Source organism: Apium graveolens, chromosome 4 (genome assembly GCF_009905375.1).
Source record: "Apium graveolens cultivar Ventura chromosome 4, ASM990537v1, whole genome shotgun sequence".
In the NCBI taxonomy this organism is placed as follows: Eukaryota; Viridiplantae; Streptophyta; class Magnoliopsida; order Apiales; family Apiaceae; genus Apium; species Apium graveolens.
This window is the reverse complement of record NC_133650.1, coordinates 162,695,746-162,711,510: the sequence shown is the minus strand read 5'-3', so window position 1 is coordinate 162,711,510 and position 15,765 is coordinate 162,695,746. Positions and strand designations below refer to the sequence as shown.

Here is a 15,765-nt window from a genome sequence, read left to right as displayed (position 1 = left end):
GAGGAGCGGCAACTGAAGACCCCAACATGCACATAAGGAATTTTGTCGAGATCTGCAGCACTTTTAAGTATAATGGCGTGACTGATGAGGCTATCAAGTTGAGGCTTTTCCCATTCTCACTGAGGGATAAGGCTAAAGACTGGTTACATTCTGAACCAGCTGGGTCCATCACTACGTGGCAAGATCTTGCGCAAAAGTTTCTGGTGAAGTTTTATCCAATGGCAAAGACTGCTGCTATGAGGAGTGCTCTTACTCAGTTTGCGCAGCAACCTACAGAATCTATGTGCGAGGCTTGGGAACGCTACAAGGAAATGTTGAGAAAATGTCCACATCATGGAATGCCGGATTGGATGGTAAATACTGGTTTTTATAATGGTTTGGGGGCCCAATCTCGGCCCATGCTCGATGCAGCAGCTGGAGGAGCCTTATGGGCTAAAAGCTATACTGAGGCGTATAATCTTATAGAGACAATGGCTGCAAACGAGCATCAAAACCCAACTCAGAGGATGACGTCAGGCACAGGTATTCTGGAAGTTGATGCAGCCTCCGCTATTGTAGCCCAGCTCCAAGCGCTATCAATGAAGGTTGATTCTTTGGCTACGTATGGAGTTAATCAAATAGCTATGGTTTGTGAGCTTTGTGCAGGTTCTCATGCTATGGATCAGTGTTCTCTTGTCAACCAATCTGTTCAGTATGTGAATAATTATCAGTGACAACAGCAGCCTGTGCCAGCAACCTATCATCCTAACAACAGAAATCATCCAAATTTCATCTGGGGAAATAATCAGAATGCTATTCAGCCACCATATCAGCAAGGAGTGAGTAAACAGTTTAACCCACCTGGATTCCAGCAACCACAGCAGTATGCTACAAGGCAATCATATCCTCAACAGGGAAGTGCAGCTGCACCTACTAGTGCTGATTTTGAGGAACTTAAGCTGTTGTGCAAGAGTCAGGCAGTTTCTATCAAGACCTTGGAAAATCAAATCGGTCAATTAGCCAATGCAGTGCTCAATCGTCAACCTGGCACTCTTCCCAGTGACACGGAAGTACCAGGCAGGAAGGAAGCTAAAGAGCAAGTCAAGGCTATTACCTTAAGGTATGGAAAAGTAGCTGATGCTGAAAAGGCAAAAGAAGTCGAAGCTGAAGTTAGAGATGAAGAATCTAAGCAAAAGGAGAAAGTGGCGGAACCAAAGAAGACTACTGTTGAACACACTCTGCCTGAGGCTAATACAGGGGAGAAACAGCTCTATCCTCCACCACCTTTTCCTAAGAGATTGCAGCAACAAAAGCTGGATAGACAGTTCGGGAAGTTTCTGGAGGTGTTCAAGAAACTTCACATCAATATACCTTTCGCTGAGGCTCTGGAACAAATGCCTAGTTATGCGAAGTTTATGAAGACTATTCTTTCAAGGAAGGTGAAATTGGATGACCTTGAAACCGTTGCTCTCACGGAAGAATGCAGCGCTGTTCTGCAGCAAAAGTTACCACCAAAACTGAAAGATCCAGGAAGCTTCACCATTCCTTGCACCATTGGCAATCTAACTTTTGACAAGTGCCTTTGTGATTTGGGAGCAAGCATTAATCTAATGCCCTTGTCGATCTTTAAAAAGCTGGATCTGCCTGATCCAAAACCCACATACATGTCGCTACAATTGGCGGACCGTTCCATTACTTACCCAAGGGGCATAGTTGAGGATGTGCTCGTCAAGGTGGATAAGCTCTTCTTTTCTGCAGATTTTATTATTCTGGATTTTGAGGAAGATAAGAAGATTCTCATAATCTTGGGGAGGCCTTTCTTGGCTACTGGCCGTACCTTGATAGATGTGCAAAAAGGGGAACTTACTATGCGGGTCCAAGATCAGGATGTGACCTTCAACGTATTCAAGGCAATGAAATTCCCTACAGAAGATGAGGAGTGTTTAAAAGTGGATGTGATTGATTCCGCAGTTACTTCGGAACTCGATCACATGCTAATGTCTGATGTATTGGAAAAGGCCTTAGTGGGGGATTTTGACAGCGATGATGAAGATAGCAACGAGCAATTACAATATCTGAACGCTTCTCCATGGAAGCGAAAGCTCGACATACCATTTGAATCTCTTGGTACTTCTGACCTTAAGAATGCTGAAGGGAAGCTCAAACCATCAATATAGGAAGCACCTACCTTGGAGCTCAAACCATTACCTGAACACTTGAGGTATGCTTTTTTAGGTGATTCATCTACGTTACCTGTTATTATTTCAGCTGACCTTTCAGGTAGTGAGGAAGACAAGCTCTTAAGGATTTTGAGAGAATTCAAATCGGCTATAGGATGGACCATAGCAGACATCAAGGGGATAAGTCCTTCATATTGTATGTATAAAATTCTGTTAAAGGAAGGTAGTAAGCCAACTGTGGTCAGCAGCGAAGACTGAACCTGATCATGAAGGAGGTGGTGAAGAAAGAAATTCTGAAATGGCTAGATGCAGGCATCATTTATCCTATTTCTGACAGCTCGTGGGTGAGCCCCGTTCAATGTGTACCTAAGAAAGGAGGTATCACTGTGGTCGCAAATGAAAAGAATGAGCTCATCCCTACTCGAACAGTTACAGGATGGAGAGTATGCATGGATTATAGAAAATTGAACAAAGCCACAAGGAAGGATCACTTCCCTCTCCCATTCATTGATCAAATGCTTGACAGATTGGCGGGACATGAGTATTTTTGTCTTCTGGATGGTTATTCCGGGTATAATCAGATTTGTATTGCACCAGAGGATCAGGAAAAGACTACCTTCACTTGTCCATTTGGCACATTTGCTTTTCGTAGAGTTTCGTTTGGGTTATGTGGCGCCCCGGCCACTTTTCAGAGATGTATGATAGCTATATTCTCTGACATGATTGGAAATAACGTCGAAGTGTTCATGGATGACTTCTCCGTCTTTGGACACTCATATGATGAATGTTTGAATAATCTGCGCGCCATACTCAAAAGATGCGTGGAAACTAATTTGGTGCTTAATTGGGAGAAATGTCATTTTATGGTGCGTGAAGGCATTATCCTTGGGCATAAGGTCTCTAGAAAAGGTCTGGAGGTGGACAAGGCCAAGGTGGGAGTCATTGAAAATCTTCCCCCACCTAATTCGGTGAAAGGAATCCGTAGTTTTCTCGGTCATGCGGGTTTTTATCGGTGATTCATCAAGGACTTTTCAAAGATATCTAAGCCGTTGTGCAATTTACTTGAGAAAGATGTGCCTTTCAAATTTGATGATGAATGTTTGGCAGCATTCGAGACTCTCAAGGAGAGTTTGATCATGGCACCAGTTATTACAGCACCAGATTGGACAGAACCGTTTGAGATGATGTGTGATGCGAGTGACTATGCGGTAGGTGCAGTTCTGGGATAGCGCAAGAAAAATCTCTTCCATGTGGTCTACTATGCGAGTAAGACTTTAAATGGGGCCCAATTGAACTACACCACTACTGAGAAGGAGCTTTTGGCTATAGTCTTTGGCTTTGAGAAATTTCGATCTTATCTGCTTGGTACGAAAGTAACAGTATTCACTGATCATGCAGCTATTCGCTATCTGGTTTCTAAGAAGGATTCGAAGCCGAGACTCATTCGTTGGGTGCTTTTACTTCAGGAATTTGAGTTAGAGATCAAAGATAGAAAAGGTACCGAGAATCAAGTAGCTGACCATCTCTCTAGGTTGGAGAATCCCAATTCTACTTCACAAGATAGGACGTTAATCAATGAATCTTTTCCGGATGAGTAGTTGTTTGCAATTCAGGAGGAAGAACCATGGTTTGCGGATATTGTAAACTATCTTGTCAGCAATATAATGCCGCTTAATTTGACATCCGCTCAAAAGAAGAAGTTTCTGCACGAGGTGAAGTGGTATATGTGGGATGAACCATATTTGTTTAGACAGGGAGCTGATCAGATCATCAGGAGATGTATCCCGTTCTGTGAGACGGAGGGGATATTACGAGACTGCCATTCCACGGTTTATGGTGGACACTATGGAGGTGAGAAGACGGCAGCTCGTATTCTGCAAGTAGGTTTTTTCTGGCCTACTTTGTTCAAGGATGCTCATCAGTTTGTTTTAAGGTGTGATCGTTGCCAAAGAGTGGGAAATTTGTCAAGGAAGGATGAGATGCCATTAAATGTGATGCTTGAAGTCGAGGTCTTTGATGTATGGGGAATCGATTTCATGGGGCCTTTTATCTCGTCTTGCAATAATCAGTACATCTTGCTGGCAGTCGATTATGTCTCAAAATGGGTCGAAGTTAAAGCTTTACCGACAAATGATGCAAAGGCAGTGCTAAATTTTCTTTATAAGCAAATTTTCACAAGGTTTGGAACGTCTCGGGTAATCATAAGTGATGAAGGATCGCATTTTTGCAACCGTAAGTTCACTTCAATGATGCAGCGTTATAATGTGAATCATTGAGTAGCTACTGCCTATCATCCGCAAACAAATGGTCAAGCGGAAGTGTCTAACAGAGAGATAAAGCGCATTCTAGAGAAGGTTGTTTGTCCGTCAAGGAAGGATTGGTCTTTAAAGCTCGATGAAGCTGTTTGGGCTTACAGAAAGCATACAAAACTCCACTTGGGATGTCACCGTTTCAGTTGGTGTACGGTAAGGGATGTCATCTACCGGAGGAGCTTGAGCATAAGGCCTACTGGGCATTGAAGAAATTGAACCTGGATTTAGATGCAGCTGGTAAGAAAAGAATGCTTCAGCTTAATGAACTTGATGAATTTCGACTTCAAGCGTACCAGAATAACAAAATGTATAAGGAAAAGGTGAAGAGGTGGCACGATAGGAAGCTACATCCTAAGTTATTTGTGCCAGGGCAACAAGTTCTGTTATTCAACTCTCGGCTCCGACTTTTTCCTGGGAAGTTGAAATCAAGGTGGTCTGGACCTTTTATTGTCAAAACTGTGTTTCCACATGGAGCGGTGGAAATTTTTGAGAATGATTCGGACCAAGCATTCAAGGTTAACGGTCAGCGGTTGAAGCACTACTATGGGGACATGGCAAACCGAGAGGTGGTTAGTGCCGTTTTGTTGACTACTTGAGAAAGGTACGGAACGTCAAGCTAATGACGAAAAAGAAAGCGCTGCGTGGGAGACAACCTATGAATTGTTGTTACAGGAACCCTTAGAAGTTAATAACCTATCCAAAAACACAAAAAAATCAGAAAACAGGGGCTGAAAAAAAAAAATTCCAGAGACCCTCTGCGCGCCCGCGCAGAAATGCTGAGCGGCCGCGCAGGGGTCGAGTTCCTGAAAATTTTTTGCAGTTCAGAAAAAAAAAAACAAAACAAAAACACAAAAAACCCATCACAGAACCTAAACCCACGAATTCTTTTCCCATTACCCCATGATTTTATCCCTCAACCCCACTCCTAATCTAATTTAACCTAGTCCACACCCTATATATACATACACCTATCCTACATATCTCCCACAAACTTCCTACACTTAAACCCTCTCATAAACATCAAAAATCAGTTCTTACACACTTTTATTCACAAATCAATGGCACCCAAGAGAGCACGCACTATTGACAGCAGCAGCACAGTTCCTACTGCTGATTCATCAAGGGGTACTGCTGCAAGGCCTCGGTTAACTGACAGAGCTGCGGAGGAGGAGTACACTAGGCTGTTGGGGAAGCCGATTCTGAAGGAGAGGGGGTTTTTACCATCAGGGAGGGATGGTGATTTGTTGCCCATGATTGCAGAGAAGGGGTGGATAGCTTTTTGTGAGTCACCCGAAGCAGTACCGATGAGTGTTGTTCGCGAGTTCTACGCGAATGCGAAGGCTGAAAAGAATGGGTTTTCTGTAGTTCGTGGGCTGACGGTTGATTATCATCCTGCGGCGATTCGCCGTGTGATTGGACAGCGAGAGAGGAAGCCCGAGGAGGAGAACTGGAATGAAAAGACTGCTGAGGATTTTGACTTAGATTTGATTTGTGCGACTCTCTGTCGACCGGGCACAGTTTGGAACCGCAGTCCAACCAATAATGAGTATCGTCACTTTCCGGCGATCGCCATGAACAGGTATGCCCGTGCATGGAATACATTTATATGTGCTAATATTTTGCCTTCTTCATATGCACACGAGGTCACAGTTGAGAGAGCACAGTTGTTGTGGGGAATTCTAAATGAAGAATACTATGTGGACCTTGGTGAGTTTATCTACCAAGGAATTCTGAAGTTTTTGAGGGGAGCAAAGCATATGAACATCCCTTATGTATCCACGGTTACGAAGCTATGCCGAGCAGTAGGAGTGAACTGGCCGGCTCATGAGCAGTTGCAGTTGCCAGCAGCTCCGATATATTCTGGCACTCTGAATGGGATGCAGGAGTGGACCGGTGGTGAGCCTGAGGAGCATGGGCTGGGTTATCATCTTCCAGGAGGGCGTCCAGCACGAGGTGCTACTATGGCTAGGCCAGGGCGTGGTGAGGCTGGTTCTTCGAGAGCTCAGGAGGGTGCTGGGATGGGTGATGCCCAGTATAGGAGGCTTTCACGGCGGATGGATGCCATGTATGAGACGCAGAGCAGGTTTGCTCAGGAGCTCACTCTTGCATTAGGGACTGCTTTTCGAGGCCTTGGAGCTGATATCCAGTGGCCAGTTTTTGGTGAGGACTCTGCATACCCGCCGCCTGATACTCCACCCACTGAGGGTGATGATGATGATGACTCCGAGTAGGTATACCCTGTGTTCCTTTCTACTACCTTCACTGGGGATAGTGAAGATTTTAAGTTTGGGGGTGGTAGTTAAGGAATATTTTGTGTGTGTCATATAGCTGCATATTCATGATAGTTAGTTCATATAGTTGCATAATTTTTGCCATATAGTTTTTTTATATAGCTTTATTTGTTTGTCATATCATATAGCTCATGCATATACCATGATCCCTTTTGCAATGATTTATCGACTGAATTGTGATATTGATGCGAGTGTAGTGATAGCATTAAAGTGATATTAAGTTGTGTAGGTTGATATGCATGCTAGAAGCACTTGTATTTTCACTAAGTCTTAGAGAATGCTTAAGGGCTAGATTGTTGTTATGATCTGATTATTTTCGAGGATAATCTATTTATTATGCTTAGAATTTGATAATAGGTTCTTAGTGGTAAAGGCATGAAAAAGAAAAAAAAATGGAGTAAAAATGGAATTTGTTGCTAGTTGTGGCTAGGCGTCAAATGGCTAGTAGCCGGCTCGCATGTTATGCGAGTAGTCTAGGGTTGAGCAAGATGGAGCGAAACGCACTTGCTCAGAAAAGAAAAAAAAAATTAAAAAAAAAAAAATTGCATAATTGATCAAGAGTGGGCTCTTTGGTATTCGAGTTATTAAGTTCTTAGGGGACTTTGTGCCTAGTGACCTAAGGCTTTTAGAGTCTGGGATCCGCTAACCTAACGCTCGTTATATGGATACCATTGTATAAGTCTTTTGTGGACCTCACTCATTGCACGGTCAAATAAGCATTTGAGTTGTAAATAAAAAGCACAATTCCGTAGTAAGCTCCAGAGTTCTTGTAGTGTTGTATATCACTTTGTGCCTAGAATTTTTATTCTTTGTATAATCGTAGGATTGCCTTGAAGATAGTCTAGTCATAGTAATTGGTCTAGTTCCGAAGCATATCTGTTAAGCATTTGCACACACCACGTTTCTGGCTGTATGTCCGTTTGCATGAGTTTATTGATCTTTAGTTGTCTAACTGCATTTGTTGAGATGTGACAATTTGGTTGGTTAATTGTAGTAAGGGGGATCGTTGCATTTTCATATAGATTGCATTCATGCATATTTTTATTTGTTTTGAGTCTGTGACGCTTGAGGACAAGCATCGATTTAAGTTTGGGGGTGTGATAAGTGGCATTTTATACCACTTAGAACGTCTTAAAATGGCTTAAATTGGTGTCTTGAAATCAAGTATTTTGTGTATTTGATGCGTTTTTCTAGTGTTTATGCATTTCAGGGTATTAGTTGCATTTCGGAGGAGGAATCATCAAGAATAAGCCTTGGCATGTGTTCACCATTGCGAGAGGAAAAGAACGGGCAGATTACGGTGAAGAAACGGAGCAAACCTGGATTTTTTCCAGTAGGGTCCTGCGCGCCCGCGCAGTAATGCTGAGCGGCCGCGCAGCAGCCTTGCGCGCCCGCGCAGAAATGCTGAGCGGCCGCGCAGGGTCGGGGAAAAGGATAAATTATTTTAGACTTCTACTTCTGTTTGGCTTCCAACTTCTATGTAATCTGAGTTTTATGGGACTATTATATAAGTAGATTTGAGACGTTTTCACAGAGAGAAAAAAGGATATTATGTTTTAGATTGTGTTTTGCGCAAGAAGCGAAGGAGATAAGGAAGAAGACCAATTTAGCACACCGCAACGAAGAGGAAGCATATATTCTTGTGATTCTTGTTTCGTTGTAACGTTGGATGCTAGTTTTCTTGCTTTGACTTATTTACTCTTGTTACGTACTCTGTTTTAATATAATTAGTTTAGTTATTATTTTCTTGTGTTGTTTATCATGATTTCATATGAACCCATGATGGCGATAAGTTCTATTATGGGCTAATCGTGATCATGGGGTTGCAACGGATTTATTATGAAATTCTTTAGTTAATTGTTTAATACTTTAGTGTGTGATAATTGCATGATATCTAGTATTGGTTGTGCGTATTTGTCTTATGTGCGTCGCGAACATATAAGATAGGGTGTTAATCTCTTGTGAAGCGACGGTGGATCTTGAGATTTAGAACTTGTCATGCTAGCATAGGTTCATGTACGTTGTGCATGATTAGTGGGTAACTCTAACAGTTTTATTTGCCCTATGTAATCAAAAGGAATAACTCGTGCTTAAATTGTTGTGTTGTCAATTTCTGTAGACATATAGGAACTCAACATAATTGATGACTATTCAACTTCTATCTTAATTGTGGATGTTTGGTAGAATGGTATTAGTACAATGAAAGTTGGCTTTTATCAGTTCCGTGTTATTCGATTAATATCATCACTGTCACATGCTAAAGGTAATAACAATGGCTATAGAAAGAAGTAATAATGAAGTTGTGATCTCATGAGTGTTTTATTATTGATAAATTGAAGTGTTAGTTAAGTGGTTAATTAAGTAGTTAATTATAATTAATATTTAATCAACAATTTTAAGTGTTATCTTAACATTGAGAAGTAATCATACATTGGTGAGTGAGTTTAATTAGACAATAACTTAGTCTGAGTCTCTGAGGGAACGAACTAGAAAATATTCTATATTACTTGCGAACGCGTATACTTGCGTGAATATTAATGCATGTTTTCGCCCTAACATGGTGGCGGGTTGTGCTAGCAATTCAAAATCTTGTGTCCTACTTCTCCGCAATAAAAACAATCACATTTATTCCAGCAGCAGACTTTGTCGGGATGATTCTTTCCATACCTCGAACACTTTGATATACCCTAACAATCTAAAAATAGAATTACAGAAGGGGGTTGAATGAATCTGGTTCCTTTTTGAAATAATAAAATCTGTTTGCAAAATATATTTGTGTTTGAATAAGCAAATGTGTAGAATTAAGGGTTTATGTATTCAAGACACAAAGTAAGTAAACACAATTGCCTAAAAACCTTCTGATGGATTGATCTTTCCACAAGATATATATATATATATATATATATATATATATATGAGAACTTTATGATGCAAGAATGCACACAACTGCTTATAAGTATTTTTACAAAAGAAGAACAGAGAAATTCCTAACAGATGTTGCTTTTTCTATTTCTCAGTTCAGTTGATGATAATTCTACTTGCTACACTTGGTTTATATATTGCCAAGTTACACATGAAAAAGACAAACACAGAAAAAAATATCTAAATCTATTCACATGTTCCTTCATTTCTCTATCCAACATCTTTGTATTTCTTCAAGTAAGCATAGAAATGGAAATGCTCATTTGTTCTCTCAAACCTGCGACTAGGCTGCCACATTCCTTTTGTATACAATCAACCTATGTGACTGTCAAGTCACTTTCAACTGCTATTTAAATTGGTTATCTGTTGAGACTTCACTATTATCCGTCGATACTCCACATGAGTTATCCATTGAGTCTATAATGGATCATCCGTTGAAAGTGTCTTGATTCATCCGCCGAAGCTTTGTAGTTTATCAGTTGAAAGTATCTTCTTAACAGTTGATACTATTTCACTTATGCAAAATTACAAGGCATCTAATATTTACAATTAGCCAACCTATTTTGTATATCATTCTAGTAGTCAACATGAATTAGAATTGTCTACAACTTCTAAACTTCTAAGTTATTACAGTATACAGAAATGTGCTACAAAGACTTATTGGAATATAAGTTACTCTATCAACGAATGAATAAGTATAGTTATTTGTTGATAGTTACAAAATCACTTAATTAAATCTACAAAGGTGTTTTAGTGAATTATTATCAAGCCTGCAACATTTTCATAACAATCTCCCCTAATTTTGTCTACTAGAATTATAGGCATAAATTTAGGATAACTTGATGATAAAAAACACCTTATACAAAATAAACAATCAATAGTAGATATAAATGGTAAGTGTTACATTTTATTGAAAATCGCACAAAAGAAAGTTCAAAGAAATCTCATATGCCATTTTCAAGGTCTCCCCTAGACTGAACAAATTAATCCTTTTTCCTTGATTGTCTAGTCTTCTTTCCCAGTTTCTCATTATTTTCTTCTTTTTGGTGGTGGAGTTGTCTGTAGAACTCAGATTCATCTTCATTATTGAGATCCAGCATCTCCTGCATTTCCTTGAGAGTATCATTGCTTGATATTTTCAGCTGGTCTTCAAGTCTAAAGAATCTTCTGGTATTTCTTTCATCCTTGAACTCCATCAACCAATATGGTCTTAAATGCACTCTACTTCCAGTGTAAGGAATAGACAAGATTCTTCGTAATGCATTTGGATCTCTCCTGCTTTGAATTATTTGTTAAATTTTTTTGGGTACCTCTATTTTGGGCACCTTGGTGAATCCAAAATCTTTCTTCATTGCAGAGAATACTTTCAGCAAGACACTGTAGCCTTCATTGAGATTCCTATGTAGAGGCCATGTAATTTCCTTTCCACCTCTATAGCTGAAAACCAATCTTCCCGGGAGTCTGTTGTGGGCATTAATTGCTCTTACTTGATCTAGTTTATCCAGGTAAAGGTTCATGTCTGAGAACTCTTTTATGTCACTGATAAAGAGTTGATCTCCTTTGTTGAATATTGGTTTGGGTTTGGATAAGGCTTTATATTGGGATAAGACAAGCTTGACTTTCTTTCTTCCTAATTGCTTTTTTCTTTTTGATGTTGTTGGAATTAGAATGTTTAGCTCAGGAATAGGTAAGTTGTCCCAGTCTATTGGTTCATCCTTGGGAATAATTGGCTCACCATGAAAGTTCACACCAGGATAGACCTTGAATTTAACTTTCCCCACTGTGGGCATAATTGTTTGACTTGTAGTGTTAGACTGGATTATTTTAGCTTCCTCTTCTTCATCTTTAACAATCTTCCTTTTTGCTCTAACCTTCCAATACCCTTTTCCTGACTTCCTTAGTTCTTGCTTCTCTTTAAATGAAGTTTTCTCAGTTTCACTTGGAGTTGCAGTCATTTCCAATTTTCTTTTCACTCCTTTAGTAGCCCGCTTCTTCCTTTTTTTATGAGCTCCAAGTCTTCTATTTTCCTCATCTTTAGCTTCTCCAAATTGAAGGTGCCCAGACATTACACAAATCATCTTTCCAAATCTGTAGATTCTTGCAATTCTTGATTTAAGTAAAGAGTCTTTGGTGTGCTTAAAGCTTTCAATCGAAGAGCCCATAAATTTGTCTTCATCAGGCCTGGGAGGAGAATAGTCAACCAACATTGGGTGCTTTAATGATATAGTCACACTGGCTTGTTTAGGCTTCAACACCACAAAGTTGTTGAACTCATTCTTTGTTGAGGTTTCACCCTTAGTTCCTTTTCCCAGTTGCATTTCTTCTAGGGTAATTGGCTTCAACTATATGAAGTGTTTCACAGATTCGACCTGAGTAGTAGTTGAGCCAAAAACCTCTGAAATTCTTTGATCTATCTTTTGACTTTGTTCTGGAAGCTTCAGTTGAGCTGCTGCTATGTTGATCAAATTAATGTTATCTAACATTTGTGGCTTTATGAAGGTAATAGTTGGAACTAGTACCTTACTGACTTGTACATGCACATCATTCTTCCCCTTTTTGTTAGCATCAAGTAAGGCAGGGTTGGAAGTCTGAGTATCCACCAATTGTTGAAGAAGATGTGTTTGAGTTACTTGATAGAACATCTAGGCTGGAGTGTTTGTCGATGAGTTAGGTCCTGCATCTCCCCTATGTTCATGCCAGTTTCATCACCATCTTTTCCATGAGAATTATCCCCAAAAGAATCACCAGAATCAAACTCAAAATCATCACCAACTGTAGGTGGAAGAGAGTTTATTGCATCATTTTCCCTAAGCATAGAGGTTGTAGTGTGTACCAAATTTTGAGTCTTCTTTGCATCCTCATTGCTATGAGTTGATATGCTGGAATAAGGTGAGTAAATGCCTCGACATCAAAAGAGACAGAATCTATAACAGCTTGATATCTTGCTGAAATAGTCTCTCTTTGTCTGCCTCATTGAATCCCTTAACTCACTTGCAATAGGTTCCTCCCACCATTCTTCTGTACCTACTTTTCTCTCATGTTCTCTCTCTCTTTATGCATCAAGGGCTCCCCTTGGCTTCCCACCGTTACACTCTCACCTTCATCATCTAAGGTGGGACTCTTCTCACTTTCTTTTGCCATGGTAGAAGAAATAGCATGCATTTATTCACTCTTTTCGTCTCCTTTTTCCTGGGAGCAACCCAGCCTCTCACTCATATCACTCCCTTCCCTCAATCATAGAAGTGATTGTACAACTACTAAGTCATCTACACTTGTCACAATTTTGGAAACATCAGGTTGTGTAGAGACTTCTAACGGATAAGAGATATCCGTCAAAATAGCAGTTGTATCAACGGATGACTGCTATTAGGCTTATCCATCGAAGGACAATCACCGATCGAAGAAGTAGAAATGAAAGAGTTAGGAGTTAGAACTACAGGTGAGTCCATGGTGATTGATTTGAGATTTGTATACACAGACTTATCAGTAGTTTCTGAAAGAAATGGCAAGTGAGCCAACAAATCATCAATAAGATGATGCTCACTTGCTTTAGACTTTAGCTCCCCCATAAATTTCAAAGATGGAGAATCAAGAATTGATGTTTTTATCATATCCACGTCCAATGAGTTTGTGGGAGAATTATGTGTGTGAGGTGTTTCAATTATGAGAGAATTTGGTTGTGACTCCACATTTATTGGAGCCGCATCAATCTGACTTTGAGATGGAGCATGAACTGAGTCTTTGACTATAGTTGGCATAATGTGTGTGCCCCAATGGTTTCAACTTCTTCTTTCTGATATAGGTTTGAGTTTGGTCTGTGGTGTCCCTACCCTTTTATTTTATGCTCTTGGAGAAGAGCTATTTTCAATAGTTGCATCCTTTTGGAAGGATGCAGCTAGCAATGTGCTAATATCCTTGTCAAGTACCACAGCCTGTTGGGAGACTGCGGTATGGCTAGGCTGGGATGTACTAACCTCTGTCACCTTATCCTTAGGGCTTCTTTGATATTCACCTTGTCCCTCACCTTTTTCACTACCCTTCACACTTCCCTCATGTGTTATGGTAGTTTTTAAAACTAGTTTCTTTTGAAAGGAACTAGAGTGTGGTTTCTTTGATTTGGATTTTGAAGTTTTAGATTTTGTGGCTTGGGTAGGCATCTAATTGGTCACAGTCACAGATGCTATAGCCATAGTAGGAGTCAAAGAGATTTGAGGTTGGGGAAAGGTTTGAGTTAGAAATATTTACCACTTACCTGATGTGCCTCTATGATTGGAAAGTAGTTGAGAGGCACATATTGGTAAGACTGCGTAGCTATATAAATAGTTACGTGATAACTCAGCACGAGAACAACACTAGAACATGACAGGTTAATAATACTAAGTCTACACAAGAAATCATAAGAAATGAACACAAGGAAAATATAAAGATCAAAAGATTAGAAGAAGGCTTGAAGTCTGTTTACAGGTCACTGGAAGAAGTTCATTAATATGATCATGCCTCAGTGAAGAATAAAGATTAAAGACTTTCAGGGTTTCAGAAATGTTGAAGATTCAGTGTACAAGTGGTACAGGAAGATTTCAGTTTACTGACATTGATTAAAGATAGACAGTATTCGAAGCATAGGAATCTGAAGAATTGAAGACAGGGTATAGACAGAGGTTAAAGAAGACAACTGCGGTCTTGAAGTTATACTCACTGACATGAGTTCATTTATATGTTCAAGCATTGGTGAAGAACAGTGAATGACGTATTCAAGATTGTAGTAGCAATGAAGACGTTGTTTATAGTGCCAGAAAGGATTCCAGTGAAAGTACAATTGTTTATTGACAGTCAGTGTTCGAAGTAATAAAGTTGTTTCAAGCTTAACAATATAATCAAGGCCATAATACGAAGACCTGAATCGGGGTTAGTCGTCTGTGAACCATACCAGTTGCACTAGGCATCAACAGCTCGTGAAAGGAATCTGGGTATTATTTTTAGAAGAATTGTTAAGTTGAGGAACACACTTGGTTTGAACGGTTATTTGTTAAAGTACGGGAATAGGTGCGCAGGGTATACCACTAAACAGCTCGAGGGTTTGGCCAAGTTCAAAGTTTAATTGTTAAATTAAATAAAGTTATTTAATGGACTTTAATATAATTTGTTTAATGAACTTAAAATGATTTATTTTAGAACTTTAAATCAGTTTATTTTATAAATCTAAATTAGTTTATTTATATAAGTTATATTTAGGTTTATTTTATAAATTAATTTAGTTACAATTTAAACTAAAAGAAAAAGAAAAGAAGAACAAAAAGAAAAAAAAGAAAATAAAAAGAAAACAAAATAAAAAGAAATCAAAAAGAAAAGAAAAAAAAGGAAAAAGAAAAACGAAAAAAAAACAAAACACAAAAGAAGAAAAAAGGGTGACCAGTTTGTTTGTTTACAAAAGCAGTACATGTTTTGTACTAGTGTCCTAGGAGGCACAAGTAAGTTCTGCTGGGAGAAAATAAACTAAGGCAAACAAACTCCCTCCCCCTTTTGTAACCTGGTCGCAAGTAAAGCTGGTGAAAATAAACCAAGGCAAAAGCTTCTCTCCTCCTGGTCACAAGTAAAAGAAAAATGTACCTGTCGCAACTAACTCCTCAGCCACCACTTTATTGTACAATAAATTATTTGTGTGGTTCATTTTTAGCCACACATTTGAATTGATATAAACACTACACTACAGCAGCAGATTAGCTCAGCAATCAAGAATTGTTATGTTCATCTTCTTCTCCAACGAGAGCTGGTGAAAATCGAAGCAAAGAAATACAGAAAAGCTCAAGCACCTTGAATATCCGTTTAACTTCTCACCGGAGTAATGTTATAATGCCCAGTTTAACTCTTGTATATTCAAAGGGGCATTATAATCGTTACCCGATAATTAAATCCTTAGACAAATGAAAGCTCTATCATTGTATAAGATTTGATTTGTAAATCTTTGTAGAAGTTAGGAACTTTGTTATTCTTAGATTGTAGCCGGTTAATTTATTTACCGCAGTCTAGCACCCCCCCCCCCCCCCCCCGCGGATTTATATATGAATATATATTTCCCGAATA

The 15,765-nt window shown here is 39.5% G+C and overlaps 1 non-coding gene across 1 annotated transcript; it reads right to left on the bottom strand.

The window, feature by feature from the left end:
- Positions 1–233: 233 nt before the first annotated feature.
- LOC141722329 (small nucleolar RNA R71) lies at positions 234–340 on the bottom strand. Its single transcript, XR_012575350.1, has one exon. It is a non-coding gene; the product is annotated as a small nucleolar RNA R71 (small nucleolar RNA).
- Between the last annotated feature and the right edge of the window lie 15,425 nt (positions 341–15,765).